Below are 20,639 nucleotides of genomic sequence, written 5' to 3'. Positions count from 1 at the left end.
ACCTTCTTAATTCAAGCAAACATTGTCACAGCTTAGAAGTGATCAGTGCTTTCCGCCATAGCTAGAGATATTCAAACGATTGAGTGAATTTTCTAGCGTCGGATATTTGAAGCAATTTTTTTTGCTCTTCTTACTCCACTTGCTTTGTGCCGTGTTATTTTATGATACATATAAATATGTGTGAGTATGCAGGTACTCTTCCGCTTTCGTTGCCTTGCCCTTAAATCGGACTCATTCCACAATTGACAGTTTCTTTTTTGGCTATCTTTTTCTAGGCCTACCACAATTTAGTCACGCACGCGCTACGCACGCGTCGAATTGTACGTTTTGCATGTTTGATTTTTGATGTAATTTCACGTGAACACGCAAATTTGTGTTCAAAATCTCAAAGTTTTACGAAGCAGGTGTAATGAGGAAATCACTAACGGAAGAAATTCCCATGCGCTGTATGTATTTTTTCTCGAATGTTACGTTCCGCAATTGTTATGGTAAGTTATTTTTAGTTTGCTGCTTGGAAAATTATATAGGTAAGCGTGGTTTTCCTTTGGCTACTTGATATTTTTACACTTTACGCGCAGTCGCCGCGTTTTTTTCTGTTTTTGAATTGCTAAAAATGTAACTTGTCTTATATGTAACGCATCGCACACTTCACTGTTTTTCACTTAACACTTTCGTTTATCTTCGATTATGTTTTTAATGTTGCATTTGTCTTTTTCTTTCTTTTGTTTGTTTTTTTTTTTAACTTTATCTTTATTTATTTTTGTTTTCTGCACGCTTTTAAATCTCTTTCACTTTCATTTTCTTTCGTACACGGCACTTTACAGGCCGCTATTTTGCCGTACGCGTCTGTTTATTGCTCGGCTGCACTTTGTCCAATGATCGGTTGGCTTTGGTCGAAATTCCAAAAGTCTTCATTCGCTGCATTTTTCATTCGGCGCCGTCATGACCATCATCGAATGATTCGATCAACAGCCAACAATTGGCGAAAGCTTTTCTACTTTGCTCAACTGTGCTCTCACACTCACTCTAATTCTCATTCTCACTCTCACTCTTACTCTTACTCTCTGTTTGTTTTTATTTTATGTCTAGTGTTTTGTTTGCTTTTATTAACAACTGTACAATTTCTATAAGAGCCACCCGGCTTGGCTCACGTCTGCCAACTATTCCGGTTTGGTTGAAGCTTTTTGGTCATGCAGTAAGGCCAAATTGGAATTTTTTGACTCGAATTTTTTCGATTGTCCACCAAATCAAGTTTTAAATCCAAATTTATGCAACTGCACATCCTTCATAGCTGTGGTAGTGTGTAGGGGAATGCAAATCCGGGGAGCGTGCAGGTGTTTATAGGTTACAAGTGCTGAGCAGCCGTCTATGCGACATTTTTGGTTTTGAGCAAATTTTAAATTGGCACTTAAGTATTGGTAATATGCAAGTAAATACACTCATCAACGCACATCAACACCTGAATTATCAATTAGACTGTTAGACTGAATGAAGTGCCACAAATTTGTTCATTCTATTTGAACTGGTATGATCGAGTTCTCAGTGAAATTTGGTACCCATATCACCTTAGTTCTGGTGCGGTTCATACTGAAAATTAATTGGGTAATAACATTCCATATAACGCTAGATTTCAAAAATACAAAAAGCTTTAAGGGGGTATTCTAGTCTAGAGGCCCGAATTTCGAGCATTTTTTGACGATGAATAAAAAAAAAAGCTATTGATATTTTTACGATACATTTTTTTTATCATTTATTTATTCATATATTAGGAGCACACAAAATAAATTTGAAAACAAAAAAAAAATGAATTTTCATGGAGTTATGCGTCCTTGAAGTGGAAGGGGGGGAAAAAATGCAGTGCCCCCGTCGTCACGATTTCTACCCTTGTGGTCATCTGAAAAAAAAAAAAAAAATACAAATTCTTAATTAATATGAATGTCATTATCGTATGAACCAGAAAAAACGGAAAAAAAAAATTTTCCATAAAATGGCGGCTACTCAAAAAATTGAGGTCGATTTTTCTCTTATTTTTAAGCTTTCTCGAATTGTTTACACATATTAAAAAATTGAAATTTCCAGTTTTTCGAGCTTCATACGATAGAGATATATTTAAGGAATATTCTTGACAAATTTCAAGCAAATCGGTTGATTAGAACTTGAGATATCGTGCCGACCGTATCGAACGAAGTAGTTTCGAGAAAAACACTTTTGAAGTTCGGCGTCCGCTCAAACCAGTCAAGCTGTCGCGTCACTAAAATAGTTGTAATTTCGGAAATAATTCGAATTTTGAAAAATCCTTTTAGGGAGATATTTTTGAATAATATAGTTAAACTATCAAATTTTGAAAAAAAAAAAATTTTCGATTTTTTTAAATTTCTAGACTAGAATACCCCCTTAATTTCAGTAACTTTTTAATCAGAATTTAAAATCAAACATTTGGAACGAATTTTATAGCCCATTAAATTTTAGTATTTATAATAAAGTGCAAGCTTGAAGTGGCTCGAAATTCTCGTCGCTTTGTGATAAATTTTCTTCCCTGAAGGTGTTGCGTATTTCCTACATATATTTTTGTTTTAATATGGACTCCGGTTGCGAAACCCATTTCAGACTTGGAACATGAAATTATAGAACAAATTTTCCTAATAGCGACAAGCAATGGCAAAACTCCGAGAAGATTTCAGCCATGAAGAAGCTTGCCATAAAAGCTAGTCGCTGTGGTTACCTCTATTTGTGGAACTTCATCAGTAATACACACCGGAAGCTGGCCAAAATATCTTCTAAAAGATGCACGCCATCCGGGATTTAGGTAGTGATGCCTTAAGTTGTGCACAACATTGCGCGTTTTATTCGGAAAGATTGCAAAACTATCACCTCTATTGATTTCGGCTCTTAAAGCCATATGAGTTCTAGGCTTCGTGCTGAAATAGCTTCTGGTAAAAACCATTTGGTCTTTGTAGAACTCCATCAACACGCGCATCCCGAGAAGTTCGGCCAAACACCTAAGAATTATACAGGTGCGTGTGAAGAAGCAGAGTTTTGCTGAAAGATGTATGGGCTATCACCACGTACACTATCAATCTAGGATTTCACAAGTGTCTCAATAGCCTCAATAAATGTAGCAGAATTCGCTCGAAATCCTTGAGTAAAAAAGTGTGGTAGCATGCTCTCAATTGCTCTCAACACCTAAAACTATTCTATAACAACGGCTGGAAATTTTGTGTGTATGAAAACAGAAACCTTCTTAAGATTAGAACATATCTATCAGTATTCTGGTTATTTCTGCGGTTGGTCTTTTGGTCTTTGTTAAAACCATAAAATCTGAGGCGCCTCAGAGTGTTTAATTTGGTTTACAAGACGTGTTCGTCTTTGCTCCGACATAAACTGTCTTCTGCGCAAACATAGGATTTATACCGGAGATTTTTATTGTCAACTCGTTGGATAAGACTCTCAGAAGCATTAAACTCCTTCGCAAGGACACCCATTGATTTTGCAGATCCCAACATTAGCGTCCGCTTATAGACCGTTACGTATGCTGGATAGCGCAGGAAAACTCTTTGAGAAACTGATAAAGCATAGGCTTAGCGAAGCCGTAGAGAACAGCGGCGGCCTCTCCGACAGGCAGCATGGTATTAGAAGTGGCAGATCTACCTTAGGAGCCATTCAAGATGTAATAGCTATCGTAGAACATGCCCAGACAGGTAATCGATACTCCAAACGCTTAGTATTACCAGCCACACTGGATATTAGAAATGCTTTCAACAGTTTAAGTTGGAACGACGTAATTGAAACCTTAAAGGTAAAATTCAAGATCCCGAATAATCTATTGAAGATTATTCGCAGCTATCTAAGCAATCGCGTGCTCTTATACGAAACGCGAGAAGGGTGTAAGACCAAACAAATAACAGCAGGTGCGGCCCAAGGATCAATACTCGGACCTGAACTCTGGAATATAAGATACGATGAAATCCTTCGAATAGAGATGCCTGAGGATGTGCATTTAGTGGGATACACAGATGACGTTGCAGCTGTAATAATCGCCCGAAACGCTGACGAAGCCAAAAGGAAGTTAAATCAGGTGATGATCCGAGTTCAGACATGGCTAGAAGACCATGGATTAAAGCTGGCCACATAGAAAACAGAGCTAATCCTTCTAACGAACAGACGTATCCCATTAGGAGTAGACATACAAGTACTCGATGCCACTTTATCGACAAAAAGAGTGGTCAAGTACCTAGGAGTGCAATTAGACACAAGGCTAACCTACCGGGCGCATATAAACCATGCTGCTACAAGAGCTGCCAAAGTAAGCGGCATGTTAAGTAAGCTCATGGCAAACCTGGTTTAGTGGACACGACGAACTCGATTCTCTTATACGTATGCGCAATATGGGCAGATTCGCTAAGGGTGCAATGGCGGCGGAAAATTCTGCAATCTGTGCAACGCATCTGTGCTCTCAGAGTGGCTTTGTCATACAGAACAGTATCTGAAGCAACGGTGTTAGTTATCAGCGGAACTATCCCTATAGATATTCTAGCACAAGAGCGCAAACGGAGATGGGAGGCAAAAAACACAGGAATCCCAGTACCACGCTTCTCCGATATTAGAGTTCAAACGCTCACACTTTGGCAGGCAAGATGGAACTCTGAACGGTATGGTAGATGGACAGCGAGACTAATACCCGACATAAAAAGTGGGTATAAAGAAAACACGCTTTAATTAAAAGCTAGGTATCTTGAACTGATACTTGACTCCAAACTCCATTGGAAGTTACACATGGAAAATCGTGTAAAGAAGGTCAGTATAGCTTTCTAATCCTGTGGATGTACAAGTTGTATCAATTTTAACGTATGGATGCCTGGTTTGGCGGGAAGCTCTTCGGAAGGGCTATGATATCACGGCTCCTTGATGGAATCGGGAGTTGAAGCATGGGTTTTCTCCCAATCTGCTTAAAAAAATCGATTTTTTTTTTTACCGATTCTTGTTTATTATACTTGCAAAAAACTCTGTGCAAAATTTCATGACAAAATTCGATAAATTTACGAAGTTATGCGTGATCAATGAACTCGGCGCGCTCCATAATACTAAGAAAGCGCGCGAGCTACAAAGGTGTGCCAGGCGGAGCCTTAATGCAACGAAAGAAGCTCGAATTTTACGTCGGGGTCAGCATATGATACAAAATCAATTTTTTGAAGAGGAAGAGGGAGTACTATATGGTCCTGGATCAGCTGATTAACACGAAAATGCTGTGAGTCTTAAATATATACCTTTTTTCACATAAATATTCGAATGCGTTTTTCTCAAAACGGCATTTTTCTATACGGCCGCCATGATATCTCGAGAACTATTCAGTCGATTGCTGTCAAATTTGACACGAATCTCAAAATAATATCGGTCTCTATCATAAACTACGGAAAATAAGATACATGCATGACTTTTTTTTATAAATAAAAATCCGAGGAAAAAATGTGCGAAAAAAAAACTTTGTCTTTCAACCAACGCAGTTATATTAATTTTCGAAACAAAATTTTTTCAATAGTTCATATTGAAACTATATTCATAAGGAGTAAAATGCCATTTGAATTTTTCCTTTCAGACAACCTGGAGCTGAGTTATCGTGGTGGCCAGCGACCGGGAATTTTCATAGAAATTTCACCTCGAGCGTTGTCAAAGCCACAATTTTCCTGAAAATCGACCAAAAATTGAAGTTGATTTTATATAATGCATAAGAAATATGGCTGTAAATTTTCCAAAAGATTCAACTGATAGTTTTCCCAATAAAAATTCGTAAAAAAACCGTATTTTTTGGCGTTTGAAATGGGAATCCCCCCTTAAGGAACGTGCGAGCAAGGAAAGTATTAACATTTTTTCCGATAGCCAAGCCTCGATCAAAGTTCTGACAACGCCATGATTCAGATCCAAACCGGGATTCCACGCCATTCAATTTCCAAACAAATAGCGGTGATCACCGGTCACTGGATGATGGGAACTCATGCGGAGAAGCTTGGGCTTCCGTCAATTGCCCATTACAGAAGCTGTGAGCATCCGGCAGAGAAAAAGACTATTGAACACGTTCTTTGCAAATATCCGGGTCGGGCGGGTAGGCGCTTGAGATTCCATAGTGAGCCTTTCGGGGATAACCTGAAGCAGTTCTTCAGCCTAGATCCCGTTTTTGTTTTATTGTACATTATTTTTTAATAAAACCATATAAATCCAAGTTTCAAACAAAAATTTGTAAATTTCCATAAAGTTTTCAGCCCAACTCCACAATTTTTAATTAGAATTTCTAGAAATATTGAAATGGAGTTTTATAGCTTATTAAGTTTTAGCAGTAAATAAAGTGTAGCTTTCAAGTAGATTAAAAATCCGTTTTGATTTTTTATAATTTTTTTCCCGTACCGATGTTGCGCATCTTCTCCATATATAAAAAATGTCGCGGACTTGTGATCGTTTCTTCGCGGGGTGCATATTAAGCTCGCCATCACACCATCTCAGCAGTTAGTGATTTGACTTCGCTATAGGTTGCTCGCTCATATGTGCACTTTCGATTTCAATTCGTACAGGTTCGCCAACAGCTTACTTTGTAAATACCCAAATACATACATAAATGTATCTGCATATGTATGTATGCATGTGCGCTATGCGGTTAACGAATATTTATTCACTTTCGTTTGAAAGTCCACCACCTGATCAACGCCAAAGCCAGGCAAAACGAAAGAGTGGACCAAATGGATGAAGAAAAGAAAAAGCAAAATGAGCAAATAGTAGAAGAAGAGCTACACATTACATTGCGCATTTTGTCTCTGCCTTTTAACAGCTGTATCACATCTGTTGCCTCTTCCACTTCCCTGCCACTGCACGATGCGACTGCGAAATGTTTTAGTTTGCTCGATTTGTGCGCATTAAGATGGCAAACAAAAGTAAACCTGATGTTTTAGCTTTGAATGAAACTCACTGCAGATACAAACATGAGTAAAAAAATGTACTGCATGATCGTTTTAGTGGTATAAGTATTACCTTAAATAAATAGCACCTAGTAAGGTAAGTGACCCCCTGTCGCGCCTTTATCGGGTCAGACGATTGTCGTGGTGTTCCAATTTCGCAGTTTGTCGCGTTGATCATTTTTTCTCTTCACTTTGCATGTTGATTCTATTTTACATCACATTTCATGCCACTTAGACTTATTTGAATGCTTTTAATATCTTTAGTCATGGCTGCAATATAAATTACGACATCCATTCATTAACGCTTCATGCATTTTGTGTTGCCTGTTGTAAAACGTTGCGTGATAATTAATCATTTAAACAGTGATGATAAGTTTTTAAATATTCCTGTCATCCGTAGATGATAGATGGTGACTACTTAAATGCCATTTTATTCAGTAAAAAACAATTTAAACTATTTGGATGATTTTCGCTACTTCGGTTCAAAGGACTCCATTTGAAAGTGCAGAGCAAGCGTAGTCCGAAGGCAAAGAAAATCAGATATGATGCGTTAAATAAAAATACTTAATATTTTGCCAATAGCACACATCTTCAAATAAATTCCACATTCATGAGATTTAAAGTTCTCGAGCATGAGGTCACAACTTGGGATCGAATTCTTCACGTAGAGTAAAGCAGCAAGTGTACGTCTCCGGGGAATTGAAATATGTCGAAGTCAGCATTGTAGACAAGCAGGACTAGAGCTTGAGGCCGAACTCAACAAGTCATAAACTAAGCTGACGTTGTAACCTTCTCAACCGGCTTAGGGGGCGTCCATAAATTACGTGAGGTGTTTTTTTTTAATTTTGTGTAATAAAAATTTAACAATAGAAGACTTAAATCGTAACTACTGCGATTAAAACAAGAATATCTACTCTAATTCAGTCCATGGAGAATCATGCGCGGTTTCAAGAGAGACTATTGGGACCAACTTGTCCATATGATTTTCAGTAAAATCATCTGCTCCTTCAACTTCGTTCTGATCTAGCCACTCTAAGCCGTTGACGCTTGCGCACAGTAACTCATTAGCTCGTCTTGTGATAATCCGTGAGGGTCGCACTTTGCGGAACATACGCGTTTGCTTAGCTGGTGCAATGTGAGCTGCTCGCCTGTGCTCTGCAGCTCTTGTGATAGATGCGAAGTAAATACCGCATGTACTGCAGCATCTTTTCTCTAAATTATCACGTATACTTGGGCAATAGAGATCATAAGGCGTGCTGATGAAGGCATTCAGCGGTTGAATCGGTAGGCGGAATCCGTAGGAATCCGTCATCTTTAAAGTCCGAAATTGTCAAACGTCTATCAACCTGAGTGATAGGGTATGGAGGTGGCAGAATCATATGCAGGTGAAGAATCATATGCAGATCACTCCGGCGCGCGCTGCAGCACTTAGGTCAAGCTCCATATGCAGCTTAGCAATCTGTTTCTTCATAGTATCTTGTGCTGGAGTGGGACGTACGTTAGATGGTGTAGTGTTCGACATAGCTTCATCCTCATCATCGCTGATCACAAGAAGCTGATTTTGAATTATGTGAAAACAGTGAAGGAAATGACCGCGCTAATATTTTGTAGTTAAGATTTTACCATATTTTATCAAGAATTTCACTGTTTCAGTTTTTTTTTATGCTATTAATTGTAAAAATAAGCTTTATATAAAAAAAAAAGTATTTTCTTAAAAAAATATATATTTAACCTACCTTTTGAAGGAATGCTAAAGTAGACCGAACTTTTCTCTCAGGGGATTCCCTGAGAAGCCGTTCAATCTCATGTTTAATGTGATGTATTAACTCTTCTTTCTTCGGGAATTTTTGCTTCGCAGTATTCCATAATTTTATCACATCGTCGTGGCAGGACTTCTTCGCCTTATAGACGTGTCTTTTGACGTATGCGTTATAAAAATCTCATAGCTCATTTTAAATTAGTAAGAGCATGAACTGAGTCGAGTAAAACATTTACAAGCATAAACAAAGAAGGTTGGAACCTGTCCGTGTGTCGCTGCCACTCAGCTCGTACTCTTGTTCTTCGAGTCGCGCGTTCGGCTGATAGTGGCGCGAAAACAAACGACGGCTACACTGTACCGTAAATTCAGATTAAATTGAGCTATTTGGTATAAAACAAATATGGTGGTTTGACAGTAGTAGTGTACATATAACGTCGAAGTATGAATGAAATTATTTTCTTTCGAACGAATTAGTGAATGATCTTAATCATACTATGATTACGCTTAAGATTAAATCTTAAGCATGTACAATCTGGATAATGGACCAAAATACAATAGTATAATTTTTTTTGTTTCAATCAGAAAAAAAATTGCGTGATATTTGACGAGACCCCCCTCTCTCCAACGTAAGATTAGATGAGATTTGACTCGACCCCCTCCCCCCTTAAACATCTCACGTATTTTGTGGACGCCCCCTTAGTTAACCTCTTATAACTTTAATGTAAAAAAAATATTAAAAAGTTAAGTCGTTATTTTTTTTTGATTCAATCGTGAGCTTATACGATATTCTATGTATGCATGTATTGACGCCCGCCGTAGTCGAATGGGCTAACACGTGACACCAAATGATAGAAAAAGTGTTTCCTAAAAGTGGTCGCACCTCGGCAGACAAAGACAAACCTTCGAGTGTATTTCTGTCATGACAAAGCTTCTCATAAGAAATCTTCTGCAGCTCGTACGCGGCTTAAATCGTTTGGTCCCACCATTTGTGGAACAACATGAATACGTACACCACAAATAGGAGGAGGAGCTCGGCCAAACACCCAAATAGAGTGTACGCGCCAATTAATATATATATATACGTATATGTAAATAATAAAGAAAAACTCGCAGTACCAAAATGGCATGCAGTTAACCCCAATATTAATTTGCGAAAAGCACAAATGCATATAATTAAAAATTTAAACAATTATTACTGACCTTGAAAAAATTCGCATATAAACAACAGCAATTTTTTTCCGATAATTGATTAGAGTATGGAAATTCCAAAACATGAATTTTACTTAACCACCTCAGTTTCGCAAACGCCCAACTTTGTCTCTTAAATAACCAACAAACTGCAACTTCCGCGCACCACACAAAAAATCACAAATTCATATGAGAAAAATTGAAAAGGCGCACATGAAAGCAATAGCAAAAACGAAAAGCAAAAACAAAAATGTGTGCAATATCGATAATAATAATTTGTGGGATAAATCACTAAAATTGCGACCGGTTCGACATAAATACTCGTTTTTTATTGTTGTTGCTCAGCGCACTTGCGATGTCATTTCCGTCGTGATTGCCATTTGAGGAGAAAACTTCATTTCAACTTGTTACGATTGTACCACTGTATGTATGTGAATGCGTATGTGTGCGTATGAACCTGCCCCACAAATTTACATACTTATGTATGTATCTGTAATGAAATGACTTCACATATATGCTTACGGTATTATGTGCTCAGTTGCTCCAACACTTGACTGTTCTTGCAGGATAATGAAAATAATTTTCTTGTTAATCTATAATATTAAAATAAATCGAGATGCACTACTGCATATTGATAACCAGATTGCACAATCCATATCCAGGCGGCACCACATATCCATTTTATCAGTCGATTTTGAAAGGGCATATGACCGTATTGGGAAGCATGCAATTCTCAATCAACTGATGGAATGGAAAGTAGGACAAAAATTGCTCAGATATATTCACTCATTCTTATCAAACAGAAAGTTTCGTATTAGGATTAACGGCATATATACAAAAACCTATCCACTTGAAAACGGTATACCTCAAGGCTCACCATTGTCAGTCATACTATTTCAAATTGGCACAGAACAGATCAACAAAACAATACCCAAGCATTATACCCAATGATACCCATGCTTCAACTATTGTATTTACGCAGATGACTTTTACCTGCTAGCAAAAATTAAGAGCGAGGAAGAATTCAAGAACAGATTAAGGGCGATTTTCCAAGAAAACTTGGACTGGTGCAATTACTCTGGTTCGCGGATATCATTTCCCAAAACAAAACTATTACATGTATGTAAGAAGACTGGCTGTAGATTAAGCGATGTCGTTATAGATAATAAGCAAATAGAAAATGTTAGGTCACTAAAGACTCTAGGATTAGTCTTTAATAATAAGTATACGTGGTCGGCACACATAGAAGCCTTAAGAATATCATTATTTAACCTTCCTACGGTCTTCAAATTAACTGACGCGGACGGACTTCGGGCCAAATTTGACCCAATACTATATTTTCAAGGTTTATACTTGGTTTTTGATTATTTTTACTGTTAGTTTTTTTTCCATTAAATGGGTATGTTAAATAAAAATGAAAATCCAAATATATTTATTCCATTATCATATTTTTTTTTTAATATATATTTTTTTTTCCATTTTTCTTTATTTATTGAATCTTTCTTGTATAAGAAACTAACAATAAGTTTACAAATCTTATATACTAATATATTTACGAAAATTTTTATTTTATTTTTATGTGAATAATACAAACTTTAACAAAAACGTTTATTCAATAACAAAAAGATATTCATGAATAACGAAAACTTTAAATAAAAAGTGTATTTAATAATGAAAGAAAAAAGAAATAAAGTATTTCAGACAGTTTGTACACAAAGTAATAGTTTTAGAATGTTGTTTACATATATATTTATTACAAATGTCGCAAACTAATCCTATTTTGTTATCAGTTTTTGGGCATAGTTGACATCGACTTCTTTTAGTTATTTTCTTTTCCGACGTGTTTCCAAATTGACCTGATGATGATGGTTGTGCATCCAGTTGAGACTCCTTTCGTATTTTTTTGGCAATTTCAAGTGAAAAATATGCTCGTGGTAAAGTTTGTCGCTTTTTTATATAGGGTGTTACGAGCTGCATACCAAGGTTTTCCAAGTAAAAACGGCGCTTTGTAAGACAGCCCTCTTTCCAGGTGTGGTTGGCGGATTTGAATAAAACGAAAGCGTTATAAGCTCAAATGTCGATTATGTTACTAAACACTACTTGAGGCCACCGTTTTGTCATTCGTTTGCAAGTGTAACCGCTTACAGCTTTGTCCAATGTGTCTACACCACCTTTACATCTATTGGAGTCCAGTATTATTTCTGGCTTTTTATCCCGACGATTACTAATTTTTGAATCATGGTGTAGAGTGCTAAGTAGAATCACAGCTCTATTCTTCTTAGGTATGTACGAAACGAGAATTGTTTGTTCGGTAAAAGCGAAGATTGATGAATTTAGTGGTCTTCTTTTTATGTTCATTAAGTCTGGTGGTAGTTCGGGTTTGTAATACGTTTCGTAATACGTTTCTCCAATAATTTTTGTGCCAATTGATAAGACGTGAAAAAATTGTCGGTTGTGAGGTTATGTCCTTTTAGCCCTTCAATCAAATCAAGAACAACACGCATGCCTTGATTGTTTTCGGGGGTCTTCCGATTGCCTTGCCAGTGTAAGGTTGGATGTTCCAAACATAGCTCGTTGTTGAATCACAAAGTACCCAAAATTTGATTCCATACTTTGCAGGCTTTGCTGGCATGTACTGGCGGAATGGACATCTTCCTCTGAAAGCTACTAATTGTTCATCGATGGTCACGTTTTCCGTTGGATTGTAAAGCTTAGGTAATATCTCAACCCATTGATTCCACAAATCACGTATAGGAGCAAATTTATCCAACGATCTTCGTTCACTTCGAGTTTCCCTGTTGTCGAACCTAATCACTCACGAAATTTTTTTGAAAGTCTTCAAAGGCATAGTTGCAGCGAATATTGGTCTTCCGGTTTCAGGGTTCCAAAGACTTTCACAGCTTTCATTACTTGATCGAAAAACGCCAGCTAATATTAGCAATCCAATAAATGCAAATAGTTCGATGTTTTCAATATCCAGCCATTCTTCACCGTATATTCGTTTTCCCTCAATGTTTGTGTAGGTCAATATCGTACGTATCAAAGGAGGTGGAGAAAATAGTTCAATGCTAGAAACTTCTTTTCCGGTAATTCGTGAGCACGAGTAACGCGTTAGTCCAGGAATCAAGCTGATAATATTTTCTCTTGAAGCTCTTCCGGCACTTGTTATAAGAGGGGTTTTTGAAAAGTTTATTTGACCATTTTTTGACGACATCATTTCAGAAGCCACAAGAGAATTTTCGTCATCACTAAAATCACTGTCGGAAGAATCTGCAATCTCAACATGATCTTCGAATTCAGAGCATGATTCCTCATCATCCGAAAACGCGGCCAAAGAGAATTCACTTTCACTATCACTCATCGTTACGAAATAAATAGTCGAATAACCAAACAAAGCACGTGCTTTTAAATTTATGTTTACTGTGAACTCAATAAATTTGCAATTAGCAAATAAATTTAATTCAAATAACGTCTGATTTATACTTTGGGTCAAATTTGACCCGAGGGTCGTAGATGTATAAAAATTTCTACGCGACAGAGCCTAAATTATTTTTTTTTTAATTTTACGCTTATTATATAAAATATAATAAATTAGAAAAAGTCACGAAACATCAAGTCCTGAAAAAATTTGGTTCTTGAAAAAACTTAATTTTTTTCCTGAAATGGGTCAAAAATGACCCGAAGACCGTAGGAAGGTTAATCGATTAAATCTCATTAAATGTCTAACATCATACCACAGTAGCGCTCATCCTAATAGCGCCATTAATATTACAGAGGCTTTGGTGCTTTCGAAAGTTGATTATGGTCTCGCTATATACGGCAACACTTCGTAAAGACAACTCAATAAACTCAAGGGTGCCGCAGCAAGACACAGCATAGGAGCTTTTCGCATTACACCTATAAAAAATATATATGCCGAGACTGGCATACCAGATATCATCAGTATCCACAAGCCTTTATAACAACGTTTAAGGAAGTGGTTTCCAAATTCAGATTGCAAAACTGGAATCTAATTTATACAGACGGTTCTAAAACGGAGCACGCTACCTCGTTTTCATTTATTAGTAGCGACCTCCGACTTGAAAAACTCTTTCGTCTTGATGAAAATAGCTCTATCTTTACCGCTGAGACTCAAGCATTGCTAGGAGCCCTTAATACGTGTAAAGTAATTAAAGGAAAACATCTGATTTGCTCTGACTCATTATCTGCCATAAAAGCACTGCTTAACATACAACACAAAAACCATACTATTCAAAAGATCAGTAATTCATTAATCTAATACCCTACTAAGATAAGAATAATGTGGATTCCAAGTCATGTTGGCATCCGTGGAAACGAACTAGCTGACGAAGCCGCAAAATTTGCTACAACAGCACCTATCATCACTCAAAAAACTATTAACAAAAATGACATCATAAGGTCAGTAAAATACCACACTCACAAATAAATAGAGATAAATGGAGCAGATACATTGACGGGTACAAAAGTTTCAACGAAGAAGGATTAGCCATTAAATATCCATATAATTTTTCCAGAAATGAACTTATAAAATATACACGCTTAAGGCTCTGTCATACGCGACTAACGCACAAACATATTATGGAGAAAATACCACCGCCAACATGTCAACTTTGTCTAACCAGCCATTTTCCTTTTCCCATACAAATATTGCGCGCTCATGTGTGTGCGTGTTCGCGTTGGAGGATCTAATGCGTTCACACAAAAGTGATAATATCGTGAGCCCGACCAAATTGAAAAGTCAAAAAATGTAAGTGCTATTGATTTGATTGGCCTCGCAATATTCTTTCTTTTGTTTTAGTTTCAAGAACGAGTTAAAGAATGATTTCATTCACAAATAATAAATAAAAATATGTAAGTAAATTCTAAGAATAATCATACAGGGCTGAACAAATCCAAACATATTTTAAGAATACCAAAGGATAAACATATGTATTGTAAGAAGAACAAAAGAGGAACATTATTAATTAATCTAGAAAACCCATGTTTCTCACATTGTCAATTGCATGTTGCCTGTTCCCGTGTTGCAAAACCATCAGATTTGTTTGTACAATATTAAGATCTGTGGATTGGGAGGGCGTATCCAATACATGAGGACAATTATCTATAAACCAAGCTCGGGCAATCTCCGAATTGTGCTTAATGATCTTGTTGTTGTTGTTGTTAGCATTATACATTTTTTTCTGATACATGACTGCTTTAAAATGTCAACATATTGAAAACGATCCATAATACCTTGCACAAAATGTAGATAGACATATCCATATCATTACCGATCCACCCCTTGCTAAGTTATGCTTTGTCAAATGAGCTTAATTGAGCCGTCGCCATACAAAACGGTGCCCATCAGATCCTTGCAAGTTGAATTTGCTTTTGCCAGTAAAAAGAGCACGAAATGTAAAAATATATGTATTAAGGCACTCACTCTTTCCCGAAACTCAGCAACCTTATTTAAATGGGATTTTGCGAATTGCACCTTTTTTTTATTCTGGCTTCTTTACGATTGCTCTACATATTTTTGGACCTTAAGATATAGAGGTTCAGAAACTCAAATAATATGAAATTTCGCTGGTAGAGCCTACGAGCAGCGTCCCTTGCTTAGCAAAAGCGTTGAGTTGGACCTCATCATGGTCCATTTACTAAGAGGCATGCCGCCAGAATCACACCAAAAATTCGCTTTGAGTTGAGATTGGCGACTCCAGTGCGTAAAAGTGGCTGCTGATTTTATTTAATCTCTAAAAAAAAAATCAGATTAATCGAAAAAATTTCAAATGGCAAACATTTTTTGCATTTTTGGGTACTGCGTTTTATTAGTCACTCTGTGTATAAAATTTGAATCTTTTAAACCGAATTTCCTCTTGATTACATTATTTTGCTTGCTTTCTCAAGGCGTGCAATTAAGCACGTTCTACTGTATGTACATATGTATGTAAGTATGTATAGCTGTAAGCAGTATATGAGACGCTGTCACTAACTTTTAGGTGCTCGTGACTTTGACACTGCTGCAACAGGTTAATTCAGCAAATGGACTTGAGTGACGTATGCGGTGCAAATATATGCATACAACTACACATATATGTATATATGCTGATATGATATGTCTGCAGCATAAATATGTATGTAAAGGGTGTTTTTTTTAGAGGTTAGGTTTTCAAGATGAAATAAAACGTATATAATTTAATGTTATGGCCAAGAATTTAGCTTTATTATAAAGATAAGGGCTCGCCATTATGTTTTAAAAATGATTTCGGGCAAGTGGCCGCCGCGGCTGGCTCGAATAAATTCCAGCCGAGAGGCCCAATTTTCGACCACTTTTTGCAGCAATTGGGGCCGTATGTCAGCAATAACGCGCCGAATATTCTCTTCCAAGACGTCAATCGTCTCGGGCTTATCTGCGTAGACAAGCGACTTCACATAGCCCCACAACAAATAGTCCAGCGATGTTATATCGCACGATCTTGGAGACCACGCCACAGGTCCACGGCGCGAGATAATGCGCTCACCAAAAGTTTCCTTCAATAAATCGATTGTTGCGTTGGCTGTATAGCATGTAGCGCCGTCTTGTTGGAACCAAAGGTCGTCCACATCAATATCGTCCAATTCAGGCACGAAAAAGTCATTAATCATGGCTCTATAGCGCTCTCCATTGACTGTAACATTATGGCCGGCTTCATTTTTAAAGAAATATGAGCACACCAAACAGTGACTTTTTGAGGATGTAACGGCGTCTCAGCAATGGCTTGTGGATTATGTTCACTCCAAATGCGACAATTTTTGCTTATTGACATACCCATTCAACCAAAAGTGAGCTTCATCGCTGAACAAAATTTTCTTCGATGCGTCGCGCGAACCGAACCATTATTTTCGTAATAAATTTGCACGATTTGCAAACGTTGTTCAGGTGTAAGTCTATTCATTATGAAATCGCAAACCAAACTGAGCATAAATCAAGTGACAGCTGTCAAAAAGACCATCTACGAAAAAAGTAGTGCCAACTTGAAAACCTAACCTCTAAAAAAACACCCTTTATGTGCATCACTCTGGTGTGACGTGAAAAAATTGTATAAAATTCATAGCAAGAAAGCGACAAGTTATGGTTTGTAAAATTGTCGAATTCGTAATAGACAAGTTTAATGGCTTAAAATTTACAAACATGCCCACACTCTTAGTATCCTGTAGTGAAAATAAGGCTGACTCCATGCAATTCACTTAGTTAAAAGCGGCTGCACAAAGGTATAGTTGTAATTCAACCCTTGAAGAAGTGACTCCATGTAGGCAAAGTCAAGTCTTTTCGTCCTTAACGTCAAGGGAATGTTGAGACTTTACTTTTTAGTTGTTTGAGACATAAAACGAGGGCCATATCATGCTGAGGCCTTAAAAATTATTTGCGACCTAGAAAATATTTCTTTGTTGATTCTAAATTAAAGATAAGCCCATCCAAGGCCGCAAATGCCGTCGTAGACAATTCAAGCGCATATACACAGTATGTTCAATAAATAACAGAACTTTTTATTTAAATCATATTGAAAAGGTACAAACGTCAGCTTTCAACCGCAGCCAGCTTCATCTAAATCGTTTGACAGGTTAAAAAGTTACGCGCCTTTTATTGACAGTATGCTTGTGTCGTAAAACTACAATGGATCAAAGAGCAAATATTAAATTCTGTGTTAAACTTGGAAAAACATTTAGTGAGACGTACGAATTGATGCAAAAAGTTTATGGTGATGATTGTTTAGCTCGTTCATATGTATGTATATAATTGGTTTAAACGATTTAAAAATGGTCATGAAGATGTGAATGATGATGAAAGACCTGGTCGTCCACAAGCAAGTAATCGTGCTGAATTGGTGGAAAAAGTCCGCGAAATCATTGCTGTTGACGGAAGTTTCACTGTAAGAATGTTGGCTGAAGAATTAAATTCATCTACTGGTACTATTTGGAAAATTTTAACTGACGATTTGGGTAAAAGAAAGGTTTGTGCACGCTTTGTTTCACACCAATTAAATGAAGATCAAAAAATCGCTCGTGTAGAGCATTGTAAAGACATCATTTCAAAAGCTGAAAACGATCCAGATTTTCTTGATTCGATCATAACTGGTGACGAAATGGTGCTTCAAATATGACCCTGAAACTAAGCGTCAATCTGCAGAATGGAAGACGAAAGGGGAGCCAAAAGCAAAGAAATTGCGTTTTCAGAAGTCAAGAACCAAAACAATGTTGATCACGTTCTACGATTCCAAGGGTATCGTACACAAGGAATTTGTTGCAGAAGGTCAAACTATTAATGGAGAATACTATTTACAAGTTTTATATCGTTTGTGGCCAATAATTGTTCCTGTAAGACCTGAATATCCAGAGGGGAAACAGCTGTTTTTATTGCATGATAATGCACCACCTCACAAAACCAAAAATGTTCTTGAATTTTTGATGCAAAAACATATTTGTGTCATCGACCACCCTCCGTATTCTCCTGATCTATCACCATGCGACTATTTTCTGTTCCCTAAATTGAAAACTGCCATGAAAGGTGCGTTTTATGCTGATATTCCAGCCATTCAAGCAGCCGTGACACAGGTGTTAAAGAACATTCCCTTAGATGACATAAAAAAGTCCATGCAGAAATTGGTTGATCGTTCTGAACGTTGTATCGAGTTAAACCGAAACTACATTTGGATGTTTTGTTATTATTTGAGCTTTCACGATTTAACACGCGGCACTCCACTTTAAAACTTGGCACTATTGAAGCAACTTTCCAAGCACCAATAAGCTCACTACCCTTGTAACGACTTACTAAATATTGTTTCCAGTGCAGCAGCATCTACTGCTGGATGGTTTTTTAGCAAAATTACTGAGAGAATATCAATGGACATCTTGATGATTTTGAGCTTTGAAGTAGGTACTATTAGCAATATCATTAACTGATAGCGACAATAATACAAAATTAATTAAGGATTTAACCTCCGTAGAAGGCATGCCATCACAAACAAAACTTGATTTGAAAGTATCGGCGAACGAATTATTAACATCCCTGGCAGAATTAATGTGCCTTTCCTTAACGAAGATCGTAGAGCGTATCAAGGAGCTTGATTTCTCAATTTTATGAAGCTCCAAAATTTTCTAGGACACGCTGGGCTTGAACATGAGATAGGTTTGACAAAAATGTCACACCAAACGGCCAACGGGGATTTGTTACTGGCTACTCTCATTTATGTGAAATCAGTTTAGGGTGAAATTCTACGCACATCTAAACTCAAAATATCTCTATTAAAAAAAAAAACTGAAGCTGTCGAATACTTATTATTATTTTTTGCTACACATCTGATAAAACTGGTCGTCTTTTTCATGAAGTTTCATGATGCGTGAGTGGTCACTCGGAAATTATCTAATCTTTTAGCTATAAAGAGAATTGGATCCGGCATTTTTCCGTTCAAACAGTTGATGTATAACCACCTGTACTCAAATATAGTGCATTATTTTCCTAGTTATTACAAATTTGTAATTAAAGTTTTCTTATCAAAGTAGAGGTTATGACTCGATCGTATTGTTTTTTCGTCAATTTCTGCAATAATTTGGCCACATTTTAAAAAATCATTGAGTTGGCGAATAAGTTCGTAGCATTTTTACCGAAGACTTGTATTTAAACAAAAACAATAATAATATCAATAAGTTAATCAATTATATATTCGCCGTTGCTGTTTGTAACCTCTTTCCACCTCTCGCCAATTTGTTGACGCCGTTCCGCCAAAAATCGCCTAGTCTGGTGTCAGAGAAGGTGTTGAGCCAGTTTTTAAGGACCTCTTTGTTATCGAAGGTAACGCCTGATCGTCGCAAGGTCCAGAAAATACGGCGGATGCTGAAGAACCTCGCATTCGAGCTGTTGGAGTGCGAATTTGTCGACTTGTACTACATGGGGCCTAGCGTTGTCGTGAAGGAGTATGGTTTTACCATGTCGATCAGGTCTTTTCAACTGAATAGCCTCATTGATGCGGTGTAGCTGCGCAATGTAGAGCTTCTTGTTGACCGAGGCATTCTTTTCGAGCATTTCCTAGTGCACCATGCGCTCCCAGTCCCACCAAACACATATCATGATCTTCTTTGGATGAAGATCCGGCTAGACTGTCGGCTTTGGCGAATCTCCTGGAGCCACCCACTCCTTTCTTTGCTTCATATTGAGGTATAGGTACCATTCCTCATCTCATCTCAATCAATTGAGAAGCAATTTGAAGTCGACTTTCTTTGTTTTTTTTTTTGTTGAGTTCGTGAGGCAAATCCCTTTGAAAGAAGGTGATTAAGAATCGGTTTATGACCGAAGTTCATTTCTTCCGCCAATTCACGACTCGTTTGGCGACCGTTCTCAACAGTGATTTGCGTTCAACAAAGATTTGCGATGTTCTTCATTGAATTCAAAAGGCCTGCCGCTGCGGGACATGTCATCGACGTCAAAGTCGCCATTTTTGAACTTTGCAAACCATTTCTTGGACTAAGTAGGCAACTGAGCAGTGAAGTCCTCTCTCGACGAACAAAACTAACACTCTACAAGGCTCTCAGCATGCCCGTCCTAACGTATGGCACAGAAGCTTGGACGATGACAACATCCGATGAAGCGACGCTTGGAGTGTTCGAGAGAAAGATTCTGCGGAAGATTTTTGGACCTTTGCACGTTGGCAACGGCGAATATCCCAGGCGATGGAACGATGAGCTGTATGAGCTTTACGACGACATAGACAAAGCGC

The 20,639-nt window shown here is 37.5% G+C and overlaps 1 protein-coding gene across 1 annotated transcript in view; it reads right to left on the bottom strand.

Moving 5' to 3' along the window:
* Positions 1-1,008, bottom strand: part of LOC128858715 (uncharacterized) — a 34,420-nt gene extending 33,412 nt beyond the window's left edge. The window contains exon 1 of the mRNA XM_054095193.1: positions 3-1,008. The gene's annotated coding sequence lies outside the window, so the exon portion shown is untranslated. The remainder of the gene's footprint in view (positions 1-2) is intronic.
* Between the last annotated feature and the right edge of the window lie 19,631 nt (positions 1,009-20,639).

Source organism: Anastrepha ludens, chromosome 3, assembly GCF_028408465.1.
Source record: "Anastrepha ludens isolate Willacy chromosome 3, idAnaLude1.1, whole genome shotgun sequence".
In the NCBI taxonomy this organism is placed as follows: Eukaryota; Metazoa; Arthropoda; class Insecta; order Diptera; family Tephritidae; genus Anastrepha; species Anastrepha ludens.
This window is presented reverse-complemented; position numbering and strand designations above follow the sequence as displayed.